Below are 17121 nucleotides of genomic sequence, written 5' to 3'. Positions count from 1 at the left end.
GGAAAAAATGGAAATTATCCTTTCTCATCAATCACATCTCAAGCAGTGAAAGACTTTTGAATAAAATGAGAACCTGCAATATCAAATACCCTAGGAGAAAATTATTTCAAATACACATATTGAAGAATTCAATGCAAAATCGACATTCAAATTTATTATATTGCAGAATAAAAGGAAAATTTATGAAAATTCCTCTACAATTTGAAGGCCATGGGTGATTGAAACACCATGCCTCACTCAATTGCAACACTTCAACTTCATTATTATGGTTATAAATGTTTAAATAATATTGATGCTAGATGATCAAAGTGAACCTATGTAGGAAATTTTGCAAAGCATCATCATATGAGTTAAGGAAGATCAAATTCTTTCATTTGAAATAGTAAATGAAGAGTCAATAAGTCTACAAAAGAAGAAATGATATTAGATAAAGAAAGAATTCTCCATGTCCATATAAGATTCAGAAATTAATCTCTTACATCTCATAACAAACAAATGAAGAGACAACTAAGTCGATTGTTCTGTCAAACCTATTCTCTACAGGCATTGAGATGCAATTTGTGGGCATTCAACTCCAAGAGAATCTAGAGAACAATAAAATGTTGAATAGGAGGCTGCCGATACATGCCATTGAAAAAGGGCATCACTAAGCATTGATAATTTTCCTACACTAAAATATTCAAATAAGAAAGGGAGGAGAGATACATAAAAGTTCAAGAAATCATAGAAAGTAAGCATAAAGAGGAAAATCGGCATCCATCAAAGAGAACCAAGTGCTCAAAATGATTTCTATATATCATGATAAGGTACGGATGGTGAGAAGGAAAGTAACACATGGAAAAAGAAGGGTACTATTTAATTGCAATTATGATGGTCAAAATTTGATGGGAGTAGAGGTGTTAGGGACAAAAAGACAACACCATACATAGTATTGACAGCTAATGGATTGTGTAAAACACACATATGGCAACAACAGCATATGAAAGATAAACAGGAGAGTACATCTATTATTAACAAATGATATACATTTATAGTACATTGTGTGACCGTTGGGTTCCACATCCCAAGGTTTCTTGGACTTCCTTAGCCTATTCGGCTTCCACACTAAGCCATAGAGGATTAGGTGTCCAACATTCCCCCCCTTAATTCGAAGGGTTATGTATGAGTCCAAGAAGAGAGTTGTAATATAAAATGTGCAAAAATGCATGGCAGCACTAGGTTGAATGTGCTCTCTAAAATGTTGGTATAAAGGGCGGTGGTTTAAGGATGACCACCAACACTGGAATGCTTAGTGCAATTCTTAGAACTCTTCCAAGTCTGACATGAAGCTGAAGTCTTCTGCTAGAGGAAGTGCTCCTATTGTTTTGAAGAGGGAAACCTTCAACCATGAAAGGGGGTCTCAACCTAAAAAGGGTGGTCTCAACCTGTGATGGTTTAAGGATTACCACCAACTCTGGAATGCTTAATGAAATTCCTGGAACTCTTCCAAAACTAACAAGAAGATGAAGTTTTCTGTTAGAGGAAGTTTCCCCAATTCTATTCATGGAACTCTTCCGAAACTGACAAGAAGCTGAAGTCTTTTGCTAGAGGAAGTGTCCCAAATTACCAACTGAAGGCATGCTCAGGGGCATCTTTGTCTCTGGATACAACTTTGAAATTGTTGAGAATGCAACAAGATGATGGAGCTTAGTGGAAAGGAGTCACCTTCACTAAGTGGGTCCGCAGGCAAATTATGGCGCAAAGTCTATTTTTAGACATATGGATCATGTCTATGAGTTGCAGGATGCTGTTTATGGATGATTGGTCATGTTGGGAAAAATAGATGGACTTCTATTTTTGGATCACAACAGGAGTGATCAAAATCTATTTTTAGACTACTAGTCAAAACTAGAAAAGTAAAATATTATTGTCTCATAATAATATTTGGACTATAAACATTATTTTATCCTCTTGGAGCACTTCAGTTTGAGCTACAGATGTGGCACATGCAGCTGTCAGAAGGAAATACGCTTTTCTTATGGATCAGTTGAGCTATTGCATGCAGGACTTCAGTTAGAACTCAAGCAGTTGAGTTTGGTAGAGTTGGATGTGGAGTTGATGGAGTTGTGTTCAGTTGAACTAGTTGTATTCAATCTAACTGGAGAATACACTAGTGATGAGTTGTGTGAATTGATTGTTAATTAATTCACTAATTATTAACTCATAATGCAACTGAAGAATACATCAGTTAACTCAGTTGCATGTCAGTGCATGTACATTTCAGTGGAGACAGGTGTTAGAGGATGAGATTGCTATCAGTTGTGACTATAGTTGTGCATGAGATCTTGCACAATCAAAGGGATTGAGTAATGCCAATGAGAGCTGCGTAGTGTGGGCCAATACCAAGTATTATAGCCTGTGCTCATGTGATTTCCAGGGTGAGTGATTCTCTTCAAGCATTGTGCAGTGGAGGCAGGCAAAGCAGTGGAGGAGATTTGAACCTGTGACTTGTTCGGATCTGAGCTAGTTTTGTGTGTAACAGGTGGAGATAGTACTAGATACTTGTGAGGAGTATTGTACCATGTTATGTTACATGTTCTCAATCATTAATATACAGATAGTGTGGGGTTTTCAGCTGTAAGCTTTCCCCAGGTTACATACTGTGTTAATGTGTGTATGCTATTGATGTTTCATTGTTTTTGATGCTGCTAAATTGATGATCAACATAGAGGAGGTTATGTATTATGCATGTATTCCGCAATAGTGTATAATCGAGATAATCTTTGTGAATAAGTGTCATATTATTCAAAATTTCTACATGTTATCGGAGCTGTTGATCATCAGATCTACTATTCAGGAAGTGTTTACATCTTATTTCTTCAGGCAGAGTCTGTAATCGGGCCAGGTAGCCTCTGGATTCATCCTTCCTTTGGAAGGTGAGATATCCGGTAAAATCCCTTACAGTCAATCTCTGTACGAGAAATAATTTGTTCTCACAAATTCTAGATCAGAGGCGGTTGAGTTTGGAGCTGGTGGAATTCGAATTTGCAGCAGTGTTTTCTTGGTATCAACGTGGCAATGTCTTTCAACAGATTGTGATTGGAGTATGCTCTTGAGGGCAGCTCGAACTATATTGCATGGAAGGACTGGATGGAGGCAGTGTTGGATGATAATGGGTTGAAGGATTTCATAGAGGCTGATGTCCCAAAGCCTACTGATGCTACGCAGGTTGATGCTTGGCAAAAGAAGACAACAAAGTGTCGAAGGATTCTGTTGGAGGGCGTGAAGGATCACATTGTGTTCAGCCTGCATGGAAAGGCTTCTCCATACTTGATGTGGAAAGCATTGACAGATCTATTCCAAAGCAAGAGCGATCATAGGAAGCTGGCGCTCAAAGATAAACTCAGAAACATCAAATGTGAGAAGGGAGACAGTATGCCCAAGTATCTAACGAAGTTCACTCAGTGCAGAGATGAGCTGGGAAGTGTGGGGGTGACTGTCGATGATGCGGACTTGGTGAACTTGGCTCTCCTTGGTCTTCCGAAGAGTTGGCATTCATGTTAGGACTTTGTCAATGGTCGGGAGAAATTGCCAGGATGGGAGAGACTTTGGTCAGATCTTGTGTAGGAGGAGATCAGGCAGAATACCAGGGACAGATCTTCATCAAAGGGAACTGATGAAGAAAATTGCGCTTTGGCTGCCAAAGAAAAGAAGGGGAAGAGCAAGAAAGCTTCTCAGTTTGGTGCGAAAGGCAAGAAGTAGGACATGTCCAAGGTGAAGTGCTTTCACTGTCACTAGCACGGACACTATGTCACTAATTGTCCGCAGAAGAAGAAGAACAAGCAAGCTGCTGGATCTGCAGCAAGAGAGGCTCTAGCCTCGCAGTTTGAGCTTGATTTTTCATTGATCGCATGCTTGGTTTCAAGTGTGATGGGATCGGTGTGGTTCTTGGGCAGTGGTGCGTCTTTTCACATGACAGGAGATCGAGATTTGTTTTCTGATCTGGAGGAGAAAGATCTTGAAGTGCACATCGAGATGGGCGATGATGGTAGATATAGTGCGACTAGTATCGGTACCATTTCCTTTGAGAGGGAGTCTAGTAAACCCTTCGTATTGAAGGAAGTGATGCATGTTCCAGGATTGAAGAAGAATCTTATCTCTGTGGTGATGTTAGAAGACAAGGGATATGATGTTGTTTTCAGCGAGGGAAAGGCTTTCTTACGCAGCAAGACATCTGGAGAAACCCGGAAGATGGGGGTTCGAGTGAGGAACCTTTATCAGTTGCATGTATATGGCTGTGTAGCAATGGCATGCAAGGTAGAAGGATTGGTGAGCTGGGATGATGGCGAGCTATGGCACAGGAGATTGGGTCACCTTCACCATGGAGCCTTGAAGATACTGCAGTAGATCACTACAGGGCTTCCTAAAGGCACTCTTGCGCAGTCAGATCAGTGCAAGGTGTGTACTTTGGGAAAGTTTGTGAAAGCCACCTTTCACGAGAAGGATAGTCGCGCCATGACGATCCTTGAGAGAATTCACACAGACGTGTGTGGACCTTTCTCAGTAGCTTCGACAACAAAACACAGGTATTATGTGATTTTTGTTGATAATTTCTCTCGTAAGTGTTGGATCTTCTTCATGCAGAAGAAGAGCGAGACATACTCAAAGTTCCGTGAGTTCAAAGCACTGGTCGAGAAGGAGTCGGAGAAGAAGGTGAAGGCTCTTAGGAGCAATAATGGTGGTGAATACATCTCTGGCGAGTTCAAGGACTTTTGTAGTGCAGAAGGGATTCGAAGAGAGCTCATAGCTCCCCATAACCCACAACAGAACGGGGTTGTTGAGCGGAAGAACAGAACGATCGTGGGTGCTGCACGGGCGATGTTGCATGATCAGGGCCTACCCCTTCACTTGTGGGCGGAAGCATGCAATACAACAGTTTATGTGAAGAACCATTGTCCTCACAGGATACTTGGCATGAGTACACCCGAGGAGGCTTATTCTGGTAAGAAGCCTGATCTTTCTCATTTGAGGATTTTTGGTGCTAACATTTACATGCATGTGACGAAGGATGCCAGGAAGAAGTTGGAGCCGATCGCAAAGGTTGGGATATTTGTGGGGTACACTGATACGCCCCACAACTATCGTGTGTATTTGCCAGACAATGGTAAGACTGTTGTGCAACGGGATATAAAATTTCAGGAGGAGAAAGCCATGAAGTGTTCGCTTGAGAGGGAGCTACACTTGCATGCAGATGAGGAGCTATTAGTTCCTGAAGATGAGCTTCAGGATGTGGATCAACCACAGGATGAAGTTCATGGAGTGGAAGAGACCACTCATGTAGCGCCAACCATCAGAGGGCGAAAGCGCTTGACAGAAGCTGAGCGACTGGCTCAAGATGCAGAGAAAGTTGTAAGACCACCTACAGCCCAACGCAGGCAGAGACAGTCACCTGATCGGTACACTGGATACATGGCTCTTATGAGCAAATGTGTTGTGACTGAGCCATCCTCTTTCGAGGAAGCTGTGGAGGATCCCGCATGGGTAGACGCCATGGTGGAAGAGTATGATTCGATTGTCAAAAACAGTGCATGGGAGATTTGTTACACTAAAAAATGTCACCTTGACTACTTACAGTTAGTATGGCTCAAATCAACAGTCATGCTACCCTCTTAGGCAAGTCTCATGCCTCTGTTATCCATCTCAAACTCAAAGAAGAGAGAAAGTCTTGTAAAAACTATGTTTATCTCTGGGGTCGCAGGTTCTCTCTAGCCTTACCTGCGGGGACGCTGACCATGTTCACAAAATCTGCGTCCATGGACGCTCTGTATGTTAAGGGACAGGTGCGTCCCTCTGTAAAAGGCAAAATGCGCGAGTTTTATCTTGAAAAAGTTACTTGTGGTTACTTCTAGAACTTTCTAGAGGTCGGTTTGATGAAATGGATGCGCCTCCAGTTGGTTCATGTATCCCTATTAAGGAGGAACTTATCCCATCAATAAGGGAGCTATCCCACCCAAAGAGGGGGATGATCCCATTGATAGTGGACCTGAATAACCTCTTTACAGCACTATAAATAAAGGCATTGAGCCAGAAGGAGAGGAGGTTGGAGCTATACATTTTCTTTGGGTAAATGCTGCAGGATTTAGGTCTTCCATTAGAGCCTTTGTGAGGAGAGATTGTCTTCACTTGATTCTACTTGGGAGAGGGTGAGCTTTGTCAAAGTAGAGGAAAACCCTTGATGGACCCTGGGAGGAACTTGCACAACACCAAGGCCAGGTTGTAAGAGTTTCTCTGTTTCATTATTAATACAAACTGGTTTATTTTTCTCAATAGCTTGTGTTAATGAGTTATTTCATGTGTTCCTTGGTCTGCATGTTGGATATATGTTTTATTATATGAAATGCAAGTGCTTGGTAATTGTTTGATTGTTTGTGGTTGCAGGAATTGACTTGAAGGAGGAGCTCATCCGGATCGTCAAGAACGGACTTCAACAACAGCGTTTTGGAATAAGGTAAGCCTAAACACTTGTAGTTTTCATGTTTTAAAAGGTATATTTAGAGAAAGATCACTCCATTTTGTCTTGTTTGTCGCTAGAGAGTTTAGACTCCTAGGGAGGTCAGTTGTGTCCGCACAAACGACTGTTTCCGTACGACAAATTGGCGACTCCGCTGGGGAATCCATTAATGAGAGAGTCTTTTCCTTTATATGAACTTTGCTTTGAGAAAATCATTTTTATTTTCTGGTTTTTGACTGTGAGAATTAGTATTTGGGTGGCTTAGCTTTAGATTTAGTTAGATTTGGTTTTTCTTCATTTTTCCAGAAGGACGCACCCTCTTAGTACTGCACAGTGCGTCTTTGGACGCGCTGTTGCCGTCTGCACAGAGCGGGGCCGCACCTGTGACAACGGGTTGCTTGCGTCCCCTGCCAAAATTTGAGAAAATTCCATTTTTTGCCTTTTTTGCTCTTAGATTTTGTTTTTTCTTAGTTTTTTCTGCCCAGATTCATTAGTCCCTTGTCCAGAATCTTCACCTAAGCTTGTTCCTGCTCTTAGCTTTCATCAATTGGGTGTTTTGAGTCTCTTTCTTGAGAAATTCTTGATTTGATTTCCTTTGATCATTACTTGGAGGTTTGTCTCAGTCTTTTCACAATTTTGCATCTTTTTGCTTTTGTTTTTGCAAAAAAATTTCCCCCTCATTCGTCGGGGGGGGGCTAAATTGTGTATGAGTGTTAATCGCCTTTGAGTGTTTTTATGTTTTGATCTTTGGAACTCTCACCCAATTTTCTCGACTTGCACTTGATTGGTTCTTAGATCACATTAGAATCGTCTTGTGTCTGAGAATTCTCTTGCATAGATCACATTTGCATAATTAGAATTCTCATTTTCGGAATATGAATGAAAAATGTGCATAGATTACATTTGCATACTTTTCGAGTGAATTGTGCATAGATTACAATTGCATAGTTTACATTCTGGAAAATCAATCGTAGATTTAGATCAGTTTTCTTTGATTTGAATTTACACAAAAATAAAAATAAAAAAATTGGTTTGGAATTGATTTGCATTAGTTTTTCTTGATAAAATTAGTGCATTAGAGAATCTGTTATATTTTCTCTTAATGATCAATTTTTTGCATTGTTGGAAGTGAATGGAAACTCTCTCCTTACTTTAGTTAGGATTCATCGAATTGAAAATATTACATTATCATATTCGATTGCATTCAGTTGAGTCGGGTCATAACACCATTGGTTTCGTATCCATTTACCCATTTGAGTAATAACAGCCTTAATAACACAGCGCTTAATTAAAATTCATCTAGTAATTTTTACATTTCTAGGGCTCTGAAACACCAACATAGCTTAGGCTAGGGTCTTGGAGTAGGTGAGTACTTAACTCTCCAAGACTACAAAACCAAACAGATAGTTTATCTTGAGTAGAATAAATCCAATTGTTTCAATTGCACTCTGGGAAAGCTCCTCTTAAAGGAGAAGCACGAGCTCGTGTCCGAACCAGTGAGGGGATCATTCCCCCCTCGTTGGGAACGACGCCAGACAGTACGTATTACAAACGGTAAACCTCGGATTAACCATTGTCGAGGAGCCAGGGGTCACTTATCGGTAAACCTTGGATTGTTGTCAAGGAGCCGGTAAGGGGATTGAGCTTGCTACTCTGCCCTTGCGTGCTGTCGGAGTTTAGACTGTTCCCCCAGGTGTATTTGTTACTGTTGGTGACCTTAGTGACCATAATCTTTAGGGTTCTACCGAGGTGACGGTGGAGGGAAGGTCCCACTGTACCTGGAGCAGACGTCGGTTATACTCACTTGGATTTTCCGGGGGGTTCACTTCACTTCGAGACGGTTAAAGTGGAGGAACTTGTGCCGGTCTATTCATTAAGCAGGTTGCCGGGGTAACTGTTCCACCCGCCATTTCTGTACTGAATTCTGCGAGGTTGGGCTTCATCACCAACTAGTGTTTTCGGTCCGGAGAGCTTACTGTTTGTGTGTGGTTTGACTCCTAGATTTGATAGCGCGTGTTAATTTGTTTGTTTTTACTTTTAGAGACCATAGGTGTGAATTGTGAATTTTAGTTGTTAAGTGTGAATTGTGAATTGTTAATTTTAGTTTTAAATTGTTAATAAAATTCACTGAAGTTGAATATAATGGCAAATGTTCCAGAATTTATCAACCTAGGAACCCCTCCTAATGAGAATCCTAGTACTTTTCCTTACTTTGGAAATGTTGGTCCTCCTTATATGGCTACTTTGTCATTACCTGGATTTACAATAGGTTTACCGATATGGTTATTTTCAACTTCGTTGGCCCAAAATACTCCAATTGTTCCATCTCAACCGGATGCTTCACCTCAACAGAGTTCACCATCTCAACATCACCAACCTTCTGTTGACCCTTTACCTTCTTCGCCTAATTTTTCTTCCTCCATTTCTTCCTCTTCGCCTGGTAAAAGCCTTGATGCTAGTAACCAGGAGGCTAAGAAGAAGAAGAAAGGGAAGAAGAAGAAGAAGAAGAAGAAGCAAGATAAGAAAGAAGTCAACCAACCAACCACGGCTGTAAGTGTTAGTTGTGTTGAGGAAAATTCCGACATGCATCGTAAACCCAAATACCCTTGCAGGCTTTGTAAGGGTGACCACTTCCTTGTCAATTGTCCTGGTATTCCAAAGGTCTTGGAAGTATGGTCAGAAAAATCTCATCAACTTTCCATTGATCCATCAACCAGTGATAGTCAGGTTCCTGGGAAAAAGGGTAAAGTTAGGTTTCCTTGTAAGTTATGCAAAGGGAGTCATCAAACTCACATTTGCCCTCACATGGATGAAGCCTCAACATTGTTGGAAAACCTTACTGTTCCACAGCAAGAATTTCCAACTGGTTACCATAAACTTTCTCCCAACCTACCGTCAACTGACGGAGTGATTGATCTAAATTCAAGTACAGTCGATCACACTCTCCCATTGGAGAGTGAAACTCATGTCACTCAGGTTGATGATCCATTAGTTGATCAAGTGGTCGATTCAATTTCACATTCGGTCGATCACACTCTCCTTTTCGAGAGTAAATTTCATACCGCTGATGTTCTTCTTGTTACATCGGATTCTTCTATGCCGGGGGGCATTTCACCTGTTTCTACAGAACCCCCTCCAAGTACTGAGGTCTTTTCCTTTGATTGGAATAGACTGACAGAACCTCGTCTTCCTTCCTCCATCCCTTTCCAAATCATTTCAAGGCTGGTGGTAGGGACATACATCGTACTCAGGTAGATGAGGGTGCTTCTGTTAGTATTTTATCCTCAGCTGTTTGGAAAGCTTTGGGTTCCCCTCAGCTTGCGCCTATTACGCAGAATCTGAAAGCTTTTAACAGAACAATTAGTGAACCTTTAGGGATCCTTCCTAAGTTTTCTATTACCTTGGAAGGTAAAACTGTTTGTGTTGATCTTATGGTAGTTCGAGGTCCCTTGGATTTCAATTTACTCCTTGGGCGAGACTATGTTTATGCAATGAAAGCTGTCGTATCGACACTCTTTCGCGTGATGTCTTTCCCTCACAATGGCAGTATTGTGACTGTAGACCAGCTTTCGTTCCCTAGTTTTTTTTCAACTACCAATAATATGACACCCCTCAATGTTCCTGATTCTAAAGTGGTATCTACCCTGCCACGGGTTAATTATGTGGCAACCGGTCCCATGATTTCAGTTACCGATGTAAGTGAGCCTCTCACTGTTTGCTCATCTTCCTTTGATTTAGCTCCGGTAATTGACATGGAAAACTCTATGGGATTACTTGAACACGATGTTCTTATCCCTTTTGAGTCCCTTGACATGTGTTCCTTCCCAAGAAGTATTCTCCCTTCGGATGAAGACCTCTTGGAAGCCATGATCAAGGTGTGTCCATTGACATGTCTTTCCTCTAGTTGGAAGCCATGATCAATGTTACGAGGATAGTTTTTTCCTGTACCAACCTCGTTAAAAAATGAAACAGGCTAGACGAGGATAGTTTGTTCCTCTCTCAACCTCGTTAAAAAATGAAATTGGATGTTATGAGGAAAGTTCCTTTTACTGTGTCAACCTCGTTAAAAAATGAATCAGTGTGTCCGAGGAAAGTTCCTTTTACTGTGTCAACCTCGTTAAAAAATGAATCAGTTCATGAGGATAGTTTCTTCTAGTCTCAACCTCGTTAAAAAAATGAAACTGGAAGTCATGAGCATAGTTCCTTGTCTTGTGTCAAGCTCATTAAAAAATGAAACAAGGAGTTACGAGGATAGTTTTTTCCTGTATCAACCTCGTTAAAAAATGAAATAGGTTAGAATGAGGATAGTTCTTTTATTGAGTCAACCTCATTAAAAAATGAATCAGGTAGATTTTAGGTTATGTAGGTAGACTGTAAAAAGTAGGGTTTGAGGACAGTTCCTGTTACTGAGTCAACCTCATTAAAAAATGAATCAGGTTTGAGGACAGTTCCTGTTATTGAGTCAACCTCATTAAAAAATGAATCAGGTTTGAGGATAGTTCCTGTTACTGATTCAACCTCGTTAAAAAATGAATCAGGTATGAGGATAGTTCTTTTCTTGTGTCAACCTCCTTAAAAATGAAACAACTCCCTTTTCAAGTTAAATATTGAAAGTAAACCTTCATTTCATCCAGCCGGTTGAATGCAATGAAGCCTGGGGGGCATGTACCTCATTTTGCATCATTATGCTGGGGGCATGCGAACTTTTTGAGCATAGTTCCTTGTCTTGTGTCAAGCTCGTTAAAAAATGAAACAAGGGTAGGTTAAGTAGGTAGATTGTAGAGAGTAGTCATGAGCATAGTTCTTTGTCTTGTGTCAAGCTCGGTAAAAAATGAAACAAGGATTTTAGAGCACAGTTCCTTGTCTTGTGTCAAGCTCGTTAAAAAATGAATCAAGGTTTTTTAGAGTACAGTTTTTTGTTAGGTAGATTGTAGAAAGTAGTTATGAGCATAGTTCCTCGTCTTGTGTCAAGCTCACTAAAAAATGAAACAACTCCCACGAGTCTTTCCAAGATTTTGAAAGTAAAGCTTCATTCCATCCACCTCATTGAATGCAATGAAGCTTGGGAGGCATGTACCTTGATTTGCATCATTATGCTCGGGGCATGTGAACTTGTAACAAGCATAGTTTTTCGTTTCAAGCTTGTGTAAACATGAAACCGAATCCGAGCATAGTTCTTTTCCTGTGTCAAGCTCATTAAAAAATGAAACAAATCCTCCTCTACTTGAGTCGAGAGTTTGACTAGACCTCATAGATGTTAGGTTGTACGTTTAGGTTAGTTATTTCAGTTTTTGCATAATTTTCTTACAGTTTTAGGTCGAGTCTTTCAAATGATCTCGTTCTTGAACCTTCATTTCATCCCAATGGTTGAATGAAATGAAGCTAGGGGGGCATGCACTCTAGCAGTTACGCTTAGGGGGCATCAAGCACAGTTTTATCTCTGTTTCAAGCTTGTGTAAAAATGAAACTAATTTGAAGCATAGTTTTTATCTGTTTCAAGCTTTTGTAAAAATGAAACCTATCTCGAGTCAATTTCAGTTATTTTCAAGACTCGTTAAACTCATGAAAATCCCGAGATTATTTTGCTATTTTTCATTCTCGTAAAACAAATGAAAATGCCGAGTTCTTTCCGTATTTTCCTGCTCGTAAATTAAATTGAAAGTCGGCCATATGAGTACATTTTTATCATTTTTTCGAACTCACTAAAACTTACGAAAAAGTGAAAACCATGAGTACATTTTTATCCCTTTTTCGAACTCGTTAAAACTTACGAAAAAGTGAAACCTTGGAGTTCTCTTTTAAACCCTTTTCAGACTCTTAAAACATGAAAAGATTGTCGAGCGTTTCTTTTACACTCGTTAAAACGGAATTAAAAGACGGTCCCCTTTTAGCTCTTTTCTGACCGCAAAATCAGGAAAAGATTGCCGGGTTTTTGTCGTTTCAAACTCGATAAGGAAATAAAACGACGTGTCCTTGATCGCTTTTTACTTTTCAGGTCAACGACACTATTATGAAAGTACTCCTTGGTCGCAAGATCAAGCGGTTCCCCCAGGTATTATTTTATACTTTTTCGGGCTTGAGGGACACAAATATACGAAAAAGTTCAACGTGGAGTCTCCTTTTGTTTTTTCAGACTCTCTAAAATTGAAAAACGCCGAGTTTCTCCTATACTGGGCTCGTTAAACTTTTACAGTAAAGGACCTGTTCAATTACAAACAGGAACGAACCACTCCTTCCTAGGGTTCGAATTTAAACTAGGTTGGACTCGTCCGAAGGATGAGCTTATAATCAAGCATATGTTATCCTCCTCAAGCTTGTTAAAAATAAAGAGGTACTTGCCAGAAATGGTGGGGGAAAAGAGAGAAGAATGAACCTGTTTGTCACCTTTTGTCTCAAAAGAAACTTTATTACCACTCTTAAACACGACACTTTTCATTCACCTGGGTTGGGAAATCTTTTACCTCACAGTTGACCAAATCACTTTGAAAGTCTTTAACCGGGTTTCGGGGATTAACTTTGAGTTATTCGTCACCAAGCCATCTGTTGTGTCGTTATGTGTTCAAGAGGTCTGCAAGCAAAACTTTCATCTGCAAAATACTTGTCATCCATTTGACCATCCCTGAGTCAGTCCTTACGGCAACATTTCTTCAACTTGAACAATGATTTCGTGTTGCGGGCTTGCCTGCAACGGGTCGCTTTCTATCGACATCGACACATTATCTAGAAAGATGACTTAGGAATCGACAGTACCTTGAAGTCTGCATGCATCAATGGCAGGTTTCTCGCCTTTGACGACAGTTTACATCATTGACTTTCGATCAAAGGATTCCGTGAAGTGTTCGACATCAAAACATCTATTCACATTTCACGGGTTGTGCTTGGTACTTTGAGAACCATTGACATTACTGGTGGTCTCTCTCACGCTTGTTAACAGTTTACATCATCGACTGGTAATCAAGTGGTTTCTAACATGTTCGACATCGAATCATTTAATCACATGGCTAGAATCGTACCAATTCGGGAAGTAGAAGTGAAGACCCTGGATCTAGTTTCTACCATCCAGGCTGCGAGGAGTTTTGTATTCATTATCTATGTAGACTAATCATAAACAGATGGCTGCGTCCATACTGTGTCTACAAAAGTCTATAAAAATGATGTACTGCAAGATCATTCCTGTATCAGAATAGTTAGTCCATTAGTTAAAGTTTTGAATTTGAGTATGGGAATGCCTACCTCAGTGATGATATAATCTTATCCATGTATTTTGTGTTGAAAATTGCAGGTTCCAACCAGGCCATCCACAAGACAATCCTTGAAATGATAAAGCGCTTCACCCTTCCTAGAATTACAAAACCCTACTCTATTCCAGGCTTCGCACTTTAGGGGGCAATCTGTTACACTAAAAAATGTCACCTTGACTACTTACAGTTAGTATGGCTCAAATCAACAGTCATGCTACCCTCTTAGGCAAGTCTCATGCCTCTGTTATCCATCTCAAACTCAAAGAAGAGAGAAAGTCTTGTAAAAACTATGTTTATCTCTGGGGTCGCAGGTTCTCTCTAGCCTTACCTGCGGGGACGCTGACCATGTTCACAAAATCTGCGTCCATGGACGCTCTGTATGTTAAGGGACAGGTGCGTCCCTCTGTAAAAGGCAAAATGCGCGAGTTTTATCTTGAAAAAGTTACTTGTGGTTACTTCTAGAACTTTCTAGAGGTCGGTTTGATGAAATGGATGCGCCTCCAGTTGGTTCATGTATCCCTATTAAGGAGGAACTTATCCCATCAATAAGGGAGCTATCCCACCCAAAGAGGGGGATTATCCCATTGATGGTGGACCTGAATAACCTCTTTACAGCACTATAAATAAAGACATTGAGCCAGAGGGAGAGGAGGTTGAAGCTATACATTTTCTTTGGGTAAATGCTGCAGGATTTAGGTCTTCCATTAGAGCCTTTGTGAGGAGAGATTGTCTTCACTTGATTCTACTTGGGAGAGGGTGAGCTTTGTCAAAGTAGAGGAAAACCCTTGATGGACCCTGGGAGGAACTTGCACAACACCAAGGCCAGGTTGTAAGAGTTTCTTTGTTTCGTTATTAATACAAACTGGTTTATTTTTCTCAATAGCTTGTGTTAATGAGTTATTTCATGTGTTCCTTGGTCTGCATGTTGAATATATGTTTTATTATATGAAATGCAAGTGCTTGGTAATTGTTTGATTGTTTGTGGTTGCAGGAATTGACTTGAAGGAGGAGCTCATCCGGATCGTCAAGAACGGACTTCAACAACAGCGTTTTGGAATAAGGTAAGCCTAAACACTTGTAGTTTTCATGTTGTAAAAGGTGTATTTAGAGAAAGATCATTCCATTTTGTCTTGTTTGTCATTAGAATGTCTTAGACTTCTAGGAAGGTCAGTCGTGTCCGCACCCTTGACAGATTCCGTGTGACAAATTATTCTACTTGGGAGAGGGTGAGCTTTGTCAAAGTAGAGGAAAACCCTTGATGGACCCTGGGAGGAACTTGCACAACACCAAGGCCAGGTTGTAAGAGTTTCTTTGTTTCGTTATTAATACAAACTGGTTTATTTTTCTCAATAGCTTGTGTTAATGAGTTATTTCATGTGTTCCTTGGTCTGCATGTTGAATATATGTTTTATTATATGAAATGCAAGTGCTTGGTAATTGTTTGATTGTTTGTGGTTGCAGGAATTGACTTGAAGGAGGAGCTCATCCGGATCGTCAAGAACGGACTTCAACAACAGCGTTTTGGAATAAGGTAAGCCTAAACACTTGTAGTTTTCATGTTGTAAAAGGTGTATTTAGAGAAAGATCATTCCATTTTGTCTTGTTTGTCATTAGAATGTCTTAGACTTCTAGGAAGGTCAGTCGTGTCCGCACCCTTGACAGATTCCGTGTGACAAATTAACACGCGCGGAGTCGCCAATTTGTCACACGGAATCTGTCAAGGGTGCGGACACGACTGACCTTCCTAGAAGTCTAAGACATTCTAATGACAAACAAGACAAAATGGAATGATCTTTCTCTAAATACACCTTTTACAACATGAAAACTACAAGTGTTTAGGCTTACCTTATTCCAAAACGCTGTTGTTGAAGTCCGTTCTTGACGATCCGGATGAGCTCCTCCTTCAAGTCAATTCCTGCAACCACAAACAATCAAACAATTACCAAGCACTTGCATTTCATATAATAAAACATATATTCAACATGCAGACCAAGGAACACATGAAATAACTCATTAACACAAGCTATTGAGAAAAATAAACCAGTTTATATTAATAACGAAACAAAGAAACTCTTACAACCTGGCCTTGGTGTTGTGCAAGTTCCTCCCAGGGTCCATCAAGGGTTTTCCTCTACTTTGACAAAGCTCACCCTCTCCCAAGTAGAATCAAGTGAAGACAATCTCTCCTCACAAAGGCTCTAATGGAAGACCTAAATCCTGCAGCATTTACCCAAAGAAAATGTATAGCTTCAACCTCCTCTCCCTCTGGCTCAATGTCTTTATTTATAGTGCTGTAAAGAGGTTATTCAGGTCCACCATCAATGGGATAATCCCCCTCTTTGGGTGGGATAGCTCCCTTATTGATGGGATAAGTTCCTCCTTAATAGGGATACATGAACCAACTGGAGGCGCATCCATTTCATCAAACCGACCTCTAGAAAGTTCTAGAAGTAACCACAAGTAACTTTTTCAAGATAAAACTCGCGCATTTTGCTTTTTACAGAGGGACGCACCTGTCCCTTAACATACAGAGCGTCCATGGACGCAGATTTTGTGAACATGGTCAGCGTCCCCGCAGGTAAGGCTAGAGAGAACCTGCGACCCCAGAGATAAACATAGTTTTTACAAGACTTTCTCTCTTCTTTGAGTTTGAGATGGATAACAGAGGCATGAGACTTGCCTAAGAGGGTAGCATGACTGTTGATTTGAGCCATACTAACTGTAAGTAGTCAAGGTGACATTTTTTAGTGTAACAAGATTGTTCCTAGACCGGAAGGGAAATCAGTGGTGGGTTCAAGATGGATCTACAAAGTGATGTAGATGGGGTGGCACATTCATCAGATGGATGTGAAGACTGCATTCCTTCCTGGAGGTTGGAGGAAGGAGGATGCTACTTCAGCGGAGGTAGTGGATGCCACTGTTTATCGACAGTTGGTGGAGTCGCATGTGTGGAGGCTCAAGAGAGGCACATCGGGATATGGATCTTGGTACAGACAGGAGGATGCAGATTTGGCAGGGAGCTCAACGGATGACATCAAGTACCATCATATCAGAGATTGTGTGCAGTGGAGTATCATGTTACTTTCATACATTCCAACGGAGGATCAGGATGCTGATATCTTGACGAAGGCGCTCACTAGTAGCAAATTCAAATACCACCGAGGCAGGATAGGGGTTGCTGATAATCCATATCTTTTTGAGAGGGAGTGTAGAGAATGAAACAAGATGATGGAGCTTAGTGGAAAGGAGTCGCCTTCACTAAGTGGGCCCACAGGCAAATTATGGCGCAAAGTCTATTTTTAGACTATGTCTATTTTTAGACATATGGATAATGTCTATGAGTTGCAGGATGTTGTTTATGGATGATTGGTCATGTTGGAAAAAATAGAT

Source organism: Pinus tabuliformis, chromosome X (genome assembly GCF_031772625.1).
Source record: "Pinus tabuliformis cultivar Carrire ecotype Pingquan chromosome X, CPIR1, whole genome shotgun sequence".
NCBI classification, from domain to species: domain Eukaryota; kingdom Viridiplantae; phylum Streptophyta; class Pinopsida; order Pinales; family Pinaceae; genus Pinus; species Pinus tabuliformis.
The sequence above is the reverse complement of the archived record's forward strand: the minus strand, read 5'-3'. Positions refer to the sequence as shown.